This window comes from Polyodon spathula, chromosome 9, assembly GCF_017654505.1.
Source record: "Polyodon spathula isolate WHYD16114869_AA chromosome 9, ASM1765450v1, whole genome shotgun sequence".
Classification (NCBI taxonomy): domain Eukaryota; kingdom Metazoa; phylum Chordata; class Actinopteri; order Acipenseriformes; family Polyodontidae; genus Polyodon; species Polyodon spathula.
Genome location: NC_054542.1, coordinates 47716132 through 47732281, shown reverse-complemented (window position 1 = coordinate 47732281; position 16150 = coordinate 47716132). Strand labels below are relative to the sequence as shown.

Genomic DNA, 16150 nt, shown 5'->3' with positions numbered 1-16150 from the left:
AATCAAGGCCTTTAATCTCAGAGGGGGTGTCCTGGTCTGAAAATGTTAAAAAAAAAAAAAAAATGAAACAGAAAAAGAGTTTACAATGTATACAGGGAATGTAAGCAGCGCTGTCTCCTTGTCTTTTGTCTCTAACCACTTGGCCACACCACTGCCGTCAGTAATCCAGTAATATGGGAAATGGTTGGATAATTTATTGCACCGTTTTAGTAGCTGTAAGGTTTCTGTATTTGACCTAAATCTTCCAGACTGTTTTATATAGCACAGTGAGGGAAGCTGATGAATTCCTCCTTCCAGGCTGTTTTATATAGCACAGTGAGGGAAGCTGATGAATTCCTCCTTCCAGGCTGTTTTATGTAGCACAGTGAGGGAAGCTGATGAATTCCTCCTTCCAGCCTGTTTTATGTAGCACAGTGCAGGGAAGCTGATGAATTCCTCCTTCCAGGCTGTTTTATATAGCACAGTGAGGGAAGCTGATGAATTCCTCCTTCCAGGCTGTTTTATGTAGCACAGTGCAGGGAAGCTGATGAATTCCTCCTTCCAGGCTGTTTTATGTAGCACAGTGAGGGAAGCTGATGAATTCCTCCTTCCAGGCTGTTTTATGTAGCACAGTGAGGGAAGCTAATGAATTCCTCCTTCCAGGCTGTTTTATGTAGCACAGTGAGGGAAGCTGATGAATTCCTCCTTCCAGGCTTTTATATAGCACAGTGAGGGAAACTGATGAATTCCTCCTTCCAGGCTGTTTTATGTAGCACAGTGAGGGAAGCTGATGAAATCCTGCTCTGATAAGGGAGAGTAGCACAGGAAGAATTCTTTGTGAGGTGACTGAGGTGATCTGCAGCATTGTCAGTTTCTTCAATAAGAGCATAAATTAATACACTTGAGCTGCTCAAGTCTTTATTAGCTCTGGAGGATTACCAAGGGGAGCGATTCCCTATTCATGTGGTTACAAAAGAAACCTGATAAAACCTTTCAAACCCTTTCAAAAGCACCTGTTTAAAATGTATCTGTTTTAATTTGTTTTGGCTCTTTAGTTGAACATTTCTTTGCAATCTGAAGTGTGCCAGCTGCTTGAATTGAAAAACATGGCTGAACTGATGTGATTTCTTGTTCGACTCTGAGCTCTCTAATGATTGGTTTAGAAGGGTTATGAAGTTCAGCCCGATAATAGATTGGGTGCTGAACTGGGCACATGTGGTGGAGGAGGTATGGAAGCAGTGTAATAAAAGATGAGCAGAATAAGATTGGAAATGACAGGCTTCACTTTGGCATTAATTAGAACTAAAACAAATAAGACGATCAACTGTATTTCACATATATATAAAATCATAATAATTGCATGGAAAGATTGAGAAGGTTGCATGAGATGGTGCTAAGATTTGAGAGTGGCATTTTATTGCACATTTTAATGAAGCACAACACAGCACATGTAGAGGTGTAGCAGTAATTGGTGCCGTGGTCTTTGCCAGTGCTTATTCGAGATTACGCTGTGGGCTCATTGTGTGTGTATCTTCTTTTATGATTCACACTGCCAATTGAATAGAATGAGGAGAAAGAAAGTAGAAATGTTATTATCCAGCCATTCGTCCATCTGTCAAATGCAGCTTTCTGACACACCAAGTACATAATCTATACAGTGCATAGCTAAAATGAATAAAATACAATTTTCAAAAAGCAATGCAATCTCAATAAATGTATGCATAATCAATACAAAAATCCAAAAGGTGTGTATTATGTGTCCACCAGTTAGTTAGTTGTCTTCACTGAAGTAAACCAAACTAGGATGATGTGATATACAATAATGTGGTGCAATACTTGATATACAATGATGTGATGCAATACTTGATATACAATGATGTGGTGCAATACTTGGCTTATCCAGACCTTGGTCTCAGGAGATGTATCTCTAATCCTCTTCAGGTTCTTAGCTAAGACTTGATGTGCTTGACAGGTTTATGGTAGCTTGTTATACCAGTTGAAGAATTCAACACAAAACTCCATGAACAAATGCAGTAAATATACATTGCACTACCCACCTAACACAGGAAAAAATAAAATAAAAGATATATACACATTTGTCAATTAGGCTGTCTGCCTTCTGTGAATCCCACCCCCTCAGCTCCCTTCCAGAATAATTAGAACACAAGAGCTTGAAAACATTCTTAGTTGTCATTACTGCTTAACCAGTGTAGGAAGTGAAAAGGACAAACTTTGCAGTATGTCGTAGTACCAAGCTTACACTGTCCTTTAGTCCCTGAAGACATTGTCTGTTTGTTTCTGTTTCAAGATTTCACTCTGTAGCCAGGGTTGGCCAACCCTGGTCCTGGAGAGCCACAGTCCTACAGTTTTTCTGGCTATCTTTAAATCATCATGGCTAAATACCTGCATTTTTTGTGTTGATTTAAGTAAGTAATTAAGAACTGAGGTGGAACGAAAACCAGAACACCCTGCAGCTCTCCTGGACCAGGGTTGGCCAACCCTGCTGTAGCCGTAGTCAAAGTAAACACTTTCACTACAATCTAGCCCCCTGATGTTGTGCATGCATATTGTAAAAGTACAGTGTTCCTCCTCAAGGTTATTCCTGCAGACCATGTGAGCTGCGGGGAGATAGGGATCTGTCAAACTGCTGTGCTAACGTTGATGTGATCATTCCAGTGGGAAATTATTTATGAAACACGTTTTCAGAATTTCAAGTGGGAGAGCTAGGTGTATTGCACTGTACTCAAGTTCAGTTTCTAAGGCTCCCCACGAGACCTGGTTCCTGCCTAGATACAACACAGCAAATGAGTTCTCTGAAGCTGCTCTCCAAGGCTTCTTTGTAAAGTCCTAATAATTAGTATGTATTTATTACAGTAACAATTCACACACCGGTAATGTGCTTGCCTTACTCCTTTCATGTCCTGCACATGCAATCAAGGAGTATAAATATGCATATTTAGTTTTCAAAGCAACTGCCTGCAATAATATTCATTTTCTTTCATCCCTTTTTCATTGAAATAATTCAGTTCTTGTATCTAGCTGTGGAAGGCATGCAAAGAGAGGTGTCTGCTTTGCCATTCACAATAGCAGGTATATATTGCAGAGCTCAAAGAGGGAAGAACCATTCCTCCATGACCCTTTAGTCCTTCCTATTCAAGTGTTTTCAAGCTGTCTTTGTCAGTTGTCTGGCAGCAGAAGCCTTTGTGAGCATGAAAAGCCTTCTTTTATAGAATAGTTTACTGAGCGTGTTTATTTTTAGATTTAGGGTTTGCTATGCAATACGTTTGTTAACTGTATTTTTCCATGCACATACAGTCCACAAGCTGCTATTTTTGCAGAGGATTATGAGGGGACACATTTTACTGTCTTTGTGTGTGTGTTTGGAGCTTAATATCTGTGTTTAGCCATCTATAGTCTTACTAATTAAACCTGTAATGGAGCAATACCCAGTGAAACAAGCATACAGTAACTACATTAAAAACATACATGGCATTCAGCATTAGCTTAATGGTACCGGATATGTTGCCAGGCTAATGGTCTCTTTGATGTGGATGACAGAGACCTTTGCTTTGCATGCACAATTTCTAGTTAAGAATACAAAAGCAATGTTGGTTTTTTCAGATCGTGTTTTTACAGGACTTCATTCATTGTCCTGGTGTGGTTTCTGCTTCTTTTGCGTCAGTGCCTTTAAAACTATTGATGTGATTATAGCTTTAGGGATCATTAATCATAAGTAAAGTTTTGAGTGGCAGGCTGAGTTAGTGAGCTTTCTACCCACGGGATCAAACCTACATTTTAATCTAAATCCAAATTCCGTGGCTGGTGGTTTGGAGTTTTATTTTTATTTCCTCAGATTTACGTGAGAAAGCTAGATTTATAAAGTTTGTTTTTTTTCCTTAGGTTTTTATGTTTTTTTCCCTGACAGTTCTAGTAACATGGTAACCCTTTCCTTCTTTGCTTTCACATAGTTATTCAGTGAAAGTGTAATTTCCTGTACACATACAGTAATGGGTCTTTCCATGTCGAATCTGAATTTCATATTGTTGCTTATAGCTTTGTCTGTTTCAGTTGATGGCATGCTATGTGGCTTATCAATTAAATCATTGGCTTTTTGTAGAAAGCATCATTACTTAGAAAGGAGATTAAGATGTGATAGCTTTAATAAAGGTGTTTTCAGTGGAAGTATTGAATTGTTGCAGTTTTCTGTCATTCCGTACACATGAATTGTTCATGCCCCTGTGTACACACCTGCAAGCTGCATGTTGATTTATTCAATGACACCAATCAGTACACGCTATTGGCAGTGGTTGTTATCGGGGAAGCAAGCGAAGAAGCAACATGCCCAAAGGAAATGGCAGTGATGGTGACTAAATAAACTAAACACATGCTGGATTCCCCAAGACCATCCTCATTTTGGGAGCCAGTTGGGTGCAAACACTCCTGCCACGCATGATTATTCATAACGAAGTTGCACCTCGTGTGTGCATAGCCTCCCTGCACCGGATAGGGTCTGTTCTGACAGAGGGTCTTGTAATGACACATAAAGACATTTTAATGGTAGCGCCCGAATACAAAATCAAAATAAGTCTTCAATATGTACCAACAATTGAGTACATGTTGAAAGAGATTCCATGAATAGGTACCACACTGCAAGCAGCAATGAGAAGCAATGGGTTTTGTTGTAACCCTACAGCATGTTCTACTTTAAGCCCATAAATATAATATAAATAGCAAAGCATTTGATGCAGCATGGTGTAATTTGAAGGTCTATTTGAGCCTTCAGTGGGTTCACCTGTATAAGTTAAACATTACATCATTTTCTTTTCAGAAAAGGCTCTTCTTTCATATTGTTGCTCCAGGTCTCCACAGTGTAGCAGTTCATTTTTCAAATTACTTCCATGGCATATAATCCTATTTCTTTTACAGCCTCTCATCTCTAAATGGCACTCCAATCATTTGTAACATCAGAGCCCATTTGTTTTTTTCCTCTGTTAATCAGAAAAGCAGATAGCTCTGTGCCTATTTTACCATTACTTATAGTGCAGAATGTTTCTGCTTAATTTACAAACAAAAACCAAAAATGCTTTTATTGTCTAATAATACCAAAATAATCCTGTAATCTCTCCTATCAGTCACCTTATCAGGAAGCTTTAATGAGCGGTGTCCTTGGCTTCTGATGCCGTAATTGAATATATATCTTGATTTGGCATTTTGCTGCAACCCTAAATAGGACAAGGGACAGTGAAATAAGGCAGTGCAAGTTGTGGAGCTGATTCAAGAGGGCAGGGAGGAGCACCATGGTTAAACTTGCAAAGAGCAAGTACCGTAATGCTAACATGCCATTTTGACGGTGTTTGATCTCCTTCATTTTTCTCTCCCATTTTCTATTAACATTTTGTTTCATTCTTTTTTTCCCAGTGCCATTTTTTGTCCTTGTTCTGTTCGTCATCTATTATATTGTTTGATCTTTGACATCTTGGGTGGCAAGAGAACACGGTTAAAGCAGCTGATCCCAATTAGGACAAACTGGCGGAGGAGAAATCCAAGAGCTCAGTACTGCTAATCTGTATCCTACTGTGGTTTATAACATATATTAAAAATAACATGTGCATTATTGAATTTGATCTCTGAGAGTAAGATTAGAGAAGTATTTCTCCTCTTTGATTATTGTTGTTTTGTAGTGTGTTACAGTATTTCGTCGGATGATGCTATGCAAAGTGTAAGCGCTGCTCTAATGCGCCTGTTTCCTCTCTACAGTGTGCCGTCCGCGCAGCGATGCATGGGAGGATCCTGGTGCTAGAGGGACTGGAGAAAGCTGAGCGAAACAGCCGTTCTCAACAACCTTCTGAAAAACAGGGAGATGCAGTTGGAGGACGGGCGCTTCCTCATGTCTGCACAGGGCTACGACAGACTGCTGCAGGTTAACGAAATGTTTTTTAACAAATCCCGATGTTGATGTTGTTAGAGAATTAGTAAATTTTGATTAATCAGGACACGAGCATAGAGAAGACTGCAACAAAGCTCTACGTTGCTCTACGTAAAGCTGTGTTTTTTTTTTTTTAACGATTATCACAGATTACATAATTTCCATGAAGTTTAACCAGTGCTGTGTAATATGTGAAATCCCCTTTTCTGAAAGAGTAGTATAAATATACATAGTGTTTTTTTTTAGTATTTAAAAAACTAAAATAAAGCAAACATTTGTTTTTCTGAAACATTTAGGAAGCTGGCAGCAGGTTTAGTTTGTTTACGGTAAATGATTAAAAACGTTGCATAAAGCTGCACAGGTTCTTTAAAATGTCTTCCACGAAAATGAAACCAGTTCCATCAAAGATCAGAAATATTTCTGCTAAAGATCAGCCTGTTAAAAACGAGACATTTCACATATCTGGTGATACTTGTATTAATGTTTAAGCCTTGATGTGCCAGTGGCCTCGTCTCACTCCCACAGTTCTAATAAGTGATAATGTGTTGATGTAGGATCACACTGAGGAAGAGATGGATGTCTGGAAGATTGTACGTGTGAGTGAGGATTTCCAAGTGATTGCACTGGGCTTGCCTGTCCCCAGGTACACTGGGAACCCACCTCTGCTCAAGGTTCCAAGCCAGAGACATTTATTACTTGCCTTTCAAGGTAAGCGAGCGGTAGTACAGCTGTTACTGCAGAGGTACTGTGCCTGCAGAGATGCATTGCAAACTAGCAGAAATCGGGAGAAAAAAAGAGCACTGGTTTAGTCAACCAGCCAGAGAAAATGAAGTAGACTTAAAAGTTAAAACAAACACTATGAACACTGTTTAGGAATTTAGTAACACAATAAGGCACACTTTAGCACAACTAGTGTTTAATGTCTGCAATGCCGGGCTTACGCAGAACGATTTTCACTGATCGCCGACGAGCTGAGGAGTTGGTGACTAATTTCTTAAAATCTGGGACAAAAAGAGGTTGTCGGGGACAAAATGATCGATAAGTGTGATAGGGTCTACGATGCCCTGTTAATAGCTTCTGCAATCTCCCGACGCTCTTACGACATCCCGAAAAATTTCTAACATGTCAGAAAACTTTAGTCCCCGACAAAGCAATTTGTGAAGTGTGTGAGGGGCTTCGGCCCGATATCCTGACGAATGCTACAGCAGCCAATAGGACAAGCTAGCAACAATAGCAACGAAGAGCATTTAGGCAATGAACTTCTGTTTTACAGTACATCCAGTTTTAATACACAGCCCCTCATTATAATATACGTTTTGTAGTTGAGATACACAGCTGTTCTTGTGCAAAAAAGAAACTTGTAAAATGTAAAATATCAATATTAAATTTTGGCTGTACAACAACCCAGGAGTCCTATCTAACAGGGATCTCTAAAGCTATGAAGCTCACAGTGGCATTTATTGGCATTCTCTGTTTGAATTTCAAGCTTTGCACTCAGAGTGACAATTTAGAACTGAATCAGAAAGCCTTCCAAGCCTGGCATTCCTGTTTTATAATGGGTCTGGCGCCCCTTGACAATTCACAAAGAGAAAATCAATACATAACACTTCACTCGTAACACTTCATTGTCTGAAATGGTGCTTGTACATCAAATACATTGTTGCACTGTGGACTTACAACTTATGTAACTGCTGTATTATGTCTTTTATATGATTTGTAAGTACAGAAGCTGTGCCATATATAATAACTCCTGGGTAGCCATAACTGTATTAACAATGCTTCATTGTCTGATATAAATCTGTTTATTGATTGCACAATATGTGCAATGTTATAAATGTATCCGTTAAGCTGCACTTTTATTCTGAAAAGGTTATATCAGAATAATAAAGAAGTAGTTATTGGTGGTTGCTATTAAGTCAGTCAGTTTTTCAGTGAACAGCAAAATTCGCTCTCAAGCGCTTGTCTGTCTGACTGATGGAGCATCTCCAGTAAATGTTTCAACACCAGCTCTTTCCTGTTTGAGAGATTTGAGCTGCTTGATTCAGGCAAGCACCATTTCCCCAGAGGGATCATTAAAGTGGAAGAGAAAGATGGCAGCCAGACCCCACAGACAGCAGTTACTGTGCAGATCGCAAGCACAGAAGTCACATTTCAGGTAACAATATCTAGGACTGCAGAAGAGCATGTGATATGTACAGAGTGGTTCAGGTTATGAGAATTGCGTTAGGAGGGAAATCACTGCTCAGTTCCGCAGAGGTGCGGCGATAGATTTCACACAAGTAGAATTTGTGCCAAAAGACAAAGAGGATGGCATTGATTCATTGTGAGATGAGACTGTCTAATAGATTGCTCTGTCTCTCACCTGACACGTCATCAAAAGACCTCATAACCTGGGATTTTAAAACTTGCCAAGTTTTCTAAACATGATAATTAATAATCATATACAGCGACATGGTTTTCTAAGCAGCCATATTGTTCTGTTCCATTAAATGATATCCCAACATAATTTTTAACATTTTGAGGTTATAGAATAGTATATTTAATTTGATTCATGCAATCATGTATTTGTGCAGTGTACTCCAAGGAAGCACAAAATTAAAACAACGTTTTACTGTGGTTCAATATTTTAGGGGAAATGCTACATGCTACATCAGTGGTGTTGTTTAATTGTATGCACATTTAGAGAACGCTTCAAAAACTGGTACATAAAAGCAACATTTTGACCTTTAATGAGTAATAAACATCAAAGTATGAAGTGGTAAAAGACACAGTTATGCACTTTATGGTGCTTATGATAACATTGACAGGGACACCTAGTTAACATGGGTTAATCATATAGCTAACTCATGTATGTCTACTAAAGTTCATAAGAAGAAAAAAAAAAACTCTGGAAATGGTTTTCAAGACAGCCCACTGTTCACTGTTAGGCTGTGTTTGCTTGATATCGTGCTACACAGGTCCCAGCTGGAATAAGACCTTTAAGATTCCACCTGGGAGGCCTGATCTTCATTAGGACACCAAGTCATGACCAGCTGCTGGCAGAAATGATGCAGTCACACATGGTGAAAAACGTGGGTCTGATTGGTGCAAAGGTAAGGCGTGTCACAGACTTGTTCAATCTACTGCAATGTACCGCTTTCATTTGTGAACCACTGGTTCACCTGTGGGACATGGAGCTGTGTATTTCCTGGCCATCAAAAGTAATTTCTGTTTAGCGTTTTCTATCTTGTGGGTATGTGCACAGTGTTTGGTTGATGACCATCATAATTGCTTGTTGGCAGTCTCAGACACACTTAATCATATTCCCTTTAGGAAGCACGCATATGGGGTTCTATTGAGCAAAAAGGTTAAAAAACAATTCCCTTTTTATGGTATATAACTAGCAAAAAAACAACTCTGAGTTATCCCGTTTGTTGTATAGTGTGCTTTATTGTTTCAGCAAATATGCCTTTGTACTTGCACTATTTGTTGAGCATTAAGTGTGTGCAGTATTTATCCACAGATGTTGTAAAGAACAAAATCATGGCTTTTATTTGATCCACATGGGTCCCACCATCAGGTGAAAGGAAAACCCAATACCGCAGAGCCTGTCATATCCGATTTGAATGGTTCCAGGAGTCCATGAGATATGTCAATACATCTTATCTCAGAGCGAGTCCATGTACTACATTGGAGTTGCTTTATTAATGACAAGTCATTAGAAATAAACAATGCCAGGTGCAGCAGTGTGTCAAAGTACGATACTGCATAAGAACATAAGAAAGTTTACAAACGAGAGGAGGCCATTCGGCCCATCTTGCTCGTTTGGTTGTTAGTAGCTTATTGATCCCAGAATCTCATCAAGCAGCTTTTTGAAGGATGCCAAGGTGTCAGCTTCAACAACATTACTGGGCAGTTAATTCCAGACCCTCACAATTCTCTGTGTAAAAAAGTGCCTCCTATTTTCTATTCTGAATGCCCCTTTGTCCAATCTCCATTTGTGACCCCTGGTCCTTGTTTCTTTTTTCAGGTCGAAAAAGTCCCTTGGGTCAACATTGTCAATGCCTTTTAGAATTTTGAATGCTTGAATTAGGTCGCCGCGTAGTCTTCTTTGTTCAAGACTGAATAGATTCAATTCTTTTAGCCTGTCTGCATATGACATGACTTTTAAGCCCGGAATAATTCTGGTCGGTCTTCTTTGCACTCTTTCTAGAGCAGCAATATCTTTTTTATAGCGAGGTGACCAGAACTGAACACAATATTCAAGACGAGGTCTTACTAATGCATTGTACAGTTTTAACATTACTTCCCTTGATTTAAATTAAACACTTTTCACAATGTATCCGAGCACCTTGTTGGCCTTTTTTATAGCTTCCCCACGTTGTCTAGATGAAGACATTTCTGAGTCAACAAAAACTCCTAGGTCTTTTTCATAGATTCCCTCTCCAATTTCAGTATCTCTCATATGATATTAATAATGCACATTTTTATTTCCTGCGTGCAGTACCTTACACTTTTCTCTATTTAATATCATTTGCCATGTGTCTGCCCAGTTCTGAATCTTGTCCAGATCATTTTGAATGACCTTTGCTGCTGCAACAGTGTTTGCCACTCCTCCTATTTTTGTGTCTTCTGCAAATTTAACAAGTTTGCTTACTATATCAGAATCTAACGTATACTACACAAAGAGAATCAGTGAAAATTATAACAAAGCACTGCAATACACTATTTGGCAATTTACAAAATAGCAAAAACCATTCTTGCCATGCTTTCTGAGTCTATGCCAAAATAATCCTACAGGTTTTTGTTTTTTTTCTCACCTTGCACGTTACCCCAAGACAGAAACAAGAAGAAGAAAGCCTGCACACAAACACAAACTGGTTTTGCCGGTCGGCATAAAAATCTTGTTTCAGCTTTTTTACTGTACAGTAATGATATAAATCCCTTGTTTTGTTTTATTTATGTAATAATTTTAACTGCAACTGAATCCATTGAAAGCAGGGAGCTGAATGTTCTATTTTAGACCGTTTTACCGTTAGGCTCTTTCAGGAGAGGGCAGGAAAAGGAAACTGTTGTAACTATTTGTGGCTGCTGCAGTTCAGGGGTTACAGTGTTCTGGGAATAAAAGAATGTTTGAAACAATGTAGTTATCTAGTACAGTACATACAGTACAGCACACACCATTTGACAGAGTACATTACATGATGTATACACGCAAGAATGATTCATTCCCAAATAAAAAAAAGGCTTTTCTGTGTCTTAGTAGTTTCGGTGATTAGGGGATCGCCTGAACCAAATATTATTTAATGAGGAAAAGTATAAAAACCACTCCTGTGGTCATCACTATCCTCTTGCAATAGGACCAGCTGGATGGCAAAACAGTGCTAGTAGTACCTCAAAAGTAATTGGAATCAAAAAATAACTATTGACCATGCCCAAAGAGTTGAAAAGAAAAGTTTTGAGTGAGGAAAAGAAGGGTTCAATTCTGGCTTTACTGGCAGAGGGATACAGTGAGCGTCGGGTTGCTTCCATCCTTAAAATTTCAAAGACGGCGGTACATAAGAACAAGATCAAGCAGCACACATTGGGGACAACAAAGCTACAGACCAGCAGAGGGCGAAAACGACTCTCCACTGACCGGGATGACCGCCAACTCATTCGAATGTCACTTAGCAACCGTAGGATGACATCAAGTGACCTACAAAAAGAATGGCAAATGGCAGCTGGGGTGAAGTGCACGGCGAGGACGGTTCGAAACAGGCTCCTAGGGGCAGGGCTGAAGTCATGCAAAGCTAGAAAAAAAGCCCTTTATCAATGAGAAGCAAAGAAGAGCCAGGCTGAGGTTTGCAAAAGACCATAAGGATTGGACCGTGGAGGACTGGAGTAAGGTCATCTTCTCTGATGAGTCCAATTTTCAGCTTTGCCCAACACCTGGTCATCTAATGGTTAGACGGAGACCTGGAGAGGCCTACAAGCCACAGTGTCTTGCACCCACTGTGAAATGTGGTGGAGGATCGGTGATGATCTGGGGGTGCTTCAGTAAGGCTGGAATCGGGCAGATTTCTCTTTGTGAAGGACGCATGAATCAAGCCAAGTACAAGGTTGTCCTGGAAGAAAACTTGCTTCCTTCTGCTCTGACAATGTTCCCCAACTCTGAGGATTGGTTTTTCCAGCAGGACAATGCTCCATGCCACACAGCCAGGTCAATCAAGATGTGGATGGAGGACCACCAGATCAAGACCTTGTCATGGCCAGCCCAATCTCCAGACCTGAACCCCATTGAAAACCTCTGGAATGTGATCAAGAGGAAGATGGATGGTCACAAGCCATCAAATAAAGCCGAGCTGCTTGAATTTTTGCACCAGGAGTGGCATAAAGTCACCCAACATCAGTGTGAAAGACTGGTGGAGAGCATGCCAAGACGCATGAAAGCTGTGATTGAAAATCAGGGTTATTCCACCAAATATTGATTTCTGAACTCTTCCTAAGTTAAAACAGTATTGTTTTGTTTAAAAATTAATATTAACTTATTTTCTTTGCATTATTCGAGGTCTGACAACACTGCATATTTTTCGTTATTTTGACCAGTTGTCATTTTCTGCAAATAAATGCTCTAATGACAATATTTTATTTGGAATTTGGGAGAAATGTTGTCAGTAGTTTATAGAATAAAACAAAAATGTTCATTTTACCCAAACACTATAATACCTAAAATACCTATAAATAGTAAAACCAGAGAAACTGATAATTTTGCAGTGGTCTCTTAATTTTTTCCAGAGCTGTGTGTATGTGTGTATGTGTATGTGTATAATGTATATATATATATATATATATATATATACACACACACACACACACACACACACACACACACACACACACACACACACACACACACACTGCTGTGCAATAGTCTTAAACATGTTGCATATTTTCTACTCTGATGCATGATGAGCATCAACAATTTACTCAAAGCCTCCACTGGTGTTTTCTACTGTTATAAAAACCTTGACTTGCATAATGAACATTGAGTGAAAAAGCTCGCATCACTTGATTTTCAAGGTGTGGTAGCCAAAGCATAATCAACAAGTACAGAGAAACATCATCTATAATTGACAAACCCAGGACTGGAATACCCAAAAAGCTGTCTAACAAGGATGAGCAATACTTGAAGATAATATCCTTAAGGAATAGAAATAAGACAAGCATTGAATTGACAACAGAACCGTCGGAAGGCATACAAGGTCTGCGATGCATCACTTGTTTGGACTAACCAATTTTGATGTTCCCTAATGACATTTGCTACTGGAAGAAATTCCTTGCATGAGTCATCCGGCACTAAATTTACCAGTGGACCAAGTTTTCCATGACTGGCTTAGTGGATTGGAGTCAGGGCTCTTGGGTGCAATGTCCCTGACCCCTGGAATTCTGAAGATTCCCTCAGTGTTTTTTTCTGAAGAATTATGAAGATTCCCTCAGTGGTTTTAGATGTAAACTTAAGACCTGGATTCTGGTCACTAGTTCACATTAGTCCTGTAACATGTTTTCACTACTAGTCATGGATTGGATTATAAAATATTAATGATAATGATTGGTGTTTGGCAGTTTTTTCCCCTGCATTCTGGTTTTAGAATTAGAATAAGCAATTCTAATGCATGTTAACCAGTACACACTGTGGCAGTGATGTCATCTTTATCAGAGACAGTAAAGAGCCCAATTACCAAATCAGTTGAAGCTGTTTAAATAATCAACAGTCACCTGGCTGTTATCTAGCTGCATGACAATGTGTTCAACAAACAAAACAAACGGTATACCAGTACAAAATCTTTAATTTTATAAAATGAAAAATGTATATTAAAATGACATTTTAGCAGAAGTCATTCAGCAAATGTGATTGCTGGCACAGTCACTGCCATTGCAAGAATATGTTTGATTTGCTTGTTCTCACAAAGAAGTTGATGGTAACAGAGTTCCATAAGTCTTACCTGTTGTTCATATTCACTATTGGTCTCAAATGTGCAGTTTTGAAAGAAACGCTTCAGAAGCCGTGGTTGACAACTTCTGTTAAATTTTGAAGATGTGGACTAGCTATATATATATATATATATATATATATATATATATATATATATATATATATATAGTATGAGTTGTAGATTCTGGATTCTGGTTCTGTATAACCAAAAAGCTGGTTTTATAGAATAGTCAGTGTTTCAGATGAATACTTTTTGTCAGTTCACACCACTAAGCAGCTTATTACCAGCGCTCCTCTGTCACTCACTCTCTCCATCACCCCCATGCTATTAATTTCTGAGTGACTGTTATTGTTATCCACAGCAAATCTTTGGAATTTACTTTAAAACCAGCTTACAGCTACAGAACATAGGGTTACAATGGAGAAATTTGACTGGCTCTTCCTTTTACCCTAAACCTAAAATCACAAAACCACACTGCCTCCTGTTGACATTAAAAGGGACGCAATTTGACACCCCAGTAAGCAATAGTAGCTGCCAATTTGTAGCGACTACAAAGCTACAGAAAATACATGCTGTTAATAATTAAGTAGTGGGGATGACACAGTGCTTTAGTGAAGACACCATTACGTGTGCAATGGAAGAATTGTCAGAGGAACACATCAATCTCGCTGGCTCCCCAGGATTTACCACATGGTCATTCCACCAGGAGTTCTTTATTCTCAGCATCTTCTAAATTATGTTGATTGATTGCACATTTTTCTTACAATTACTAAACCCCACCGTCTCTCATGCCACGCAATATATATTGTATTGCTACAGTATAATTTAAAGTCACTGATGTCAGCATGATTCAAGCATCAGGAATGTCTTGGTTTATTCATTTTAAAAATAAATGTAAGCGTAATGGATTATGCATTTAAGCATCAAATGTGAAACTCTGGTGTGGAAACATGGCTAACCAGGTTGTTATTGACAGGATATGACTACCAGGGATGTGCTCCAGCAGAGGTACACCCTTCCCAATGGAGACAGCCTGAAGACCTCCCCTGGTCACTGCAGCCCAGGAGGGCAAGCTGGTCCTTCTAGATGGCATCCATCGAGTCAACCTGGGAACACTGTCAGTTCTCTCGAGGTCAGCTTCTGGAACTTGGATACCTGAATGCACCTGGATTCACTTGAAAGTCTTTGTGGCCCTTTAACTTGGTACCAGTACAGTATATGCACCAATTGTGTGAAAAAGTAAAGTATTTTTTTCTCCCTGCAGACTAATCCACAACCGAGAGCTGACTCTGTATGATGGCACACGCTTGCTTCGTGTAGACAGGTATGAGTCTTTGAAAGAGGAGCTTCAGCTGTCGGACGAGTAGCTACAGAAGAGGTACCATTTTTAGTTTATAACAATTATTCCAGTAAGTGTTTTATGGGTCTGAATTATGAGAGATCTGCAGAGCAGGCCAATGTTCTTATATGGCTGTTGACTGCTGTTCATTTTTAATTCATGCCAGCACGTTTTATACAGGTGGTTTGTGGAACGAGTTTCGAAATTCTGTCTGCTACGTTGAGAAAACTTCATCCTAGGCCAGATTTCCTCACGCCATCTAAAAAAACCCTTGCCCTTTCATAATAATTACCAGCTGATTGTGTTGCTGAGCATTGAGCTCTGTTTTCACAGTCCTGACAGTAAAATGACATCACTTTTATTTCCTTCTTTTTTTCTCCATTTACTTCAGAATTCATGGTTAATCCACTTGATGGTTATTTGTCTATCGTTAAACAGGAAGTTTAAAAATTGGTAAATGGTCATGGGGTATTTTCTTTTTTCTTGCAGTCATAGACCAACGTCAAGCAATGAACCTTTCCGTGAGCAATCTGTTTTCAGATTGTGTGTCAAGTCTTTTTTATTGAAGAACACTTTTCCTCTCGTTGGATTGACAGGTGTCCTTTCAGCATGCTATATGTTACAAGAATTCAGGCTAATCTTTGTTGTGGCACTGTGTGATATGATTAGCTACATGAATGTGGAGAGGATGTGAAACATACTCATGTGTCATTTTGGTAACATGTGTAAGCCTGATGCACACAGTTCATTTATGCTGTAACAGTTGTTTATATATACATAAATAGGTCATGTAAGAACATGGATACAGTCCATAAACATGTTTTTGCATTTTTACATTGAAAGACACATTCTAGAAGATCCTAGGAGGGCACAAGTGCTGAAATCGTCCCTGTCTTAATCAGTGCTGGTCTGCAGCTCACACATCTCAGGGGGGTTGTTTGCCTAGTTTCC

At 39.2% G+C, this 16150-nt stretch overlaps 1 pseudogene; it reads left to right on the top strand.

The window, feature by feature from the left end:
* LOC121321107 overlaps positions 1-16150 on the top strand; it is a 93310-nt pseudogene that overhangs the window by 8306 nt on the left and 68854 nt on the right.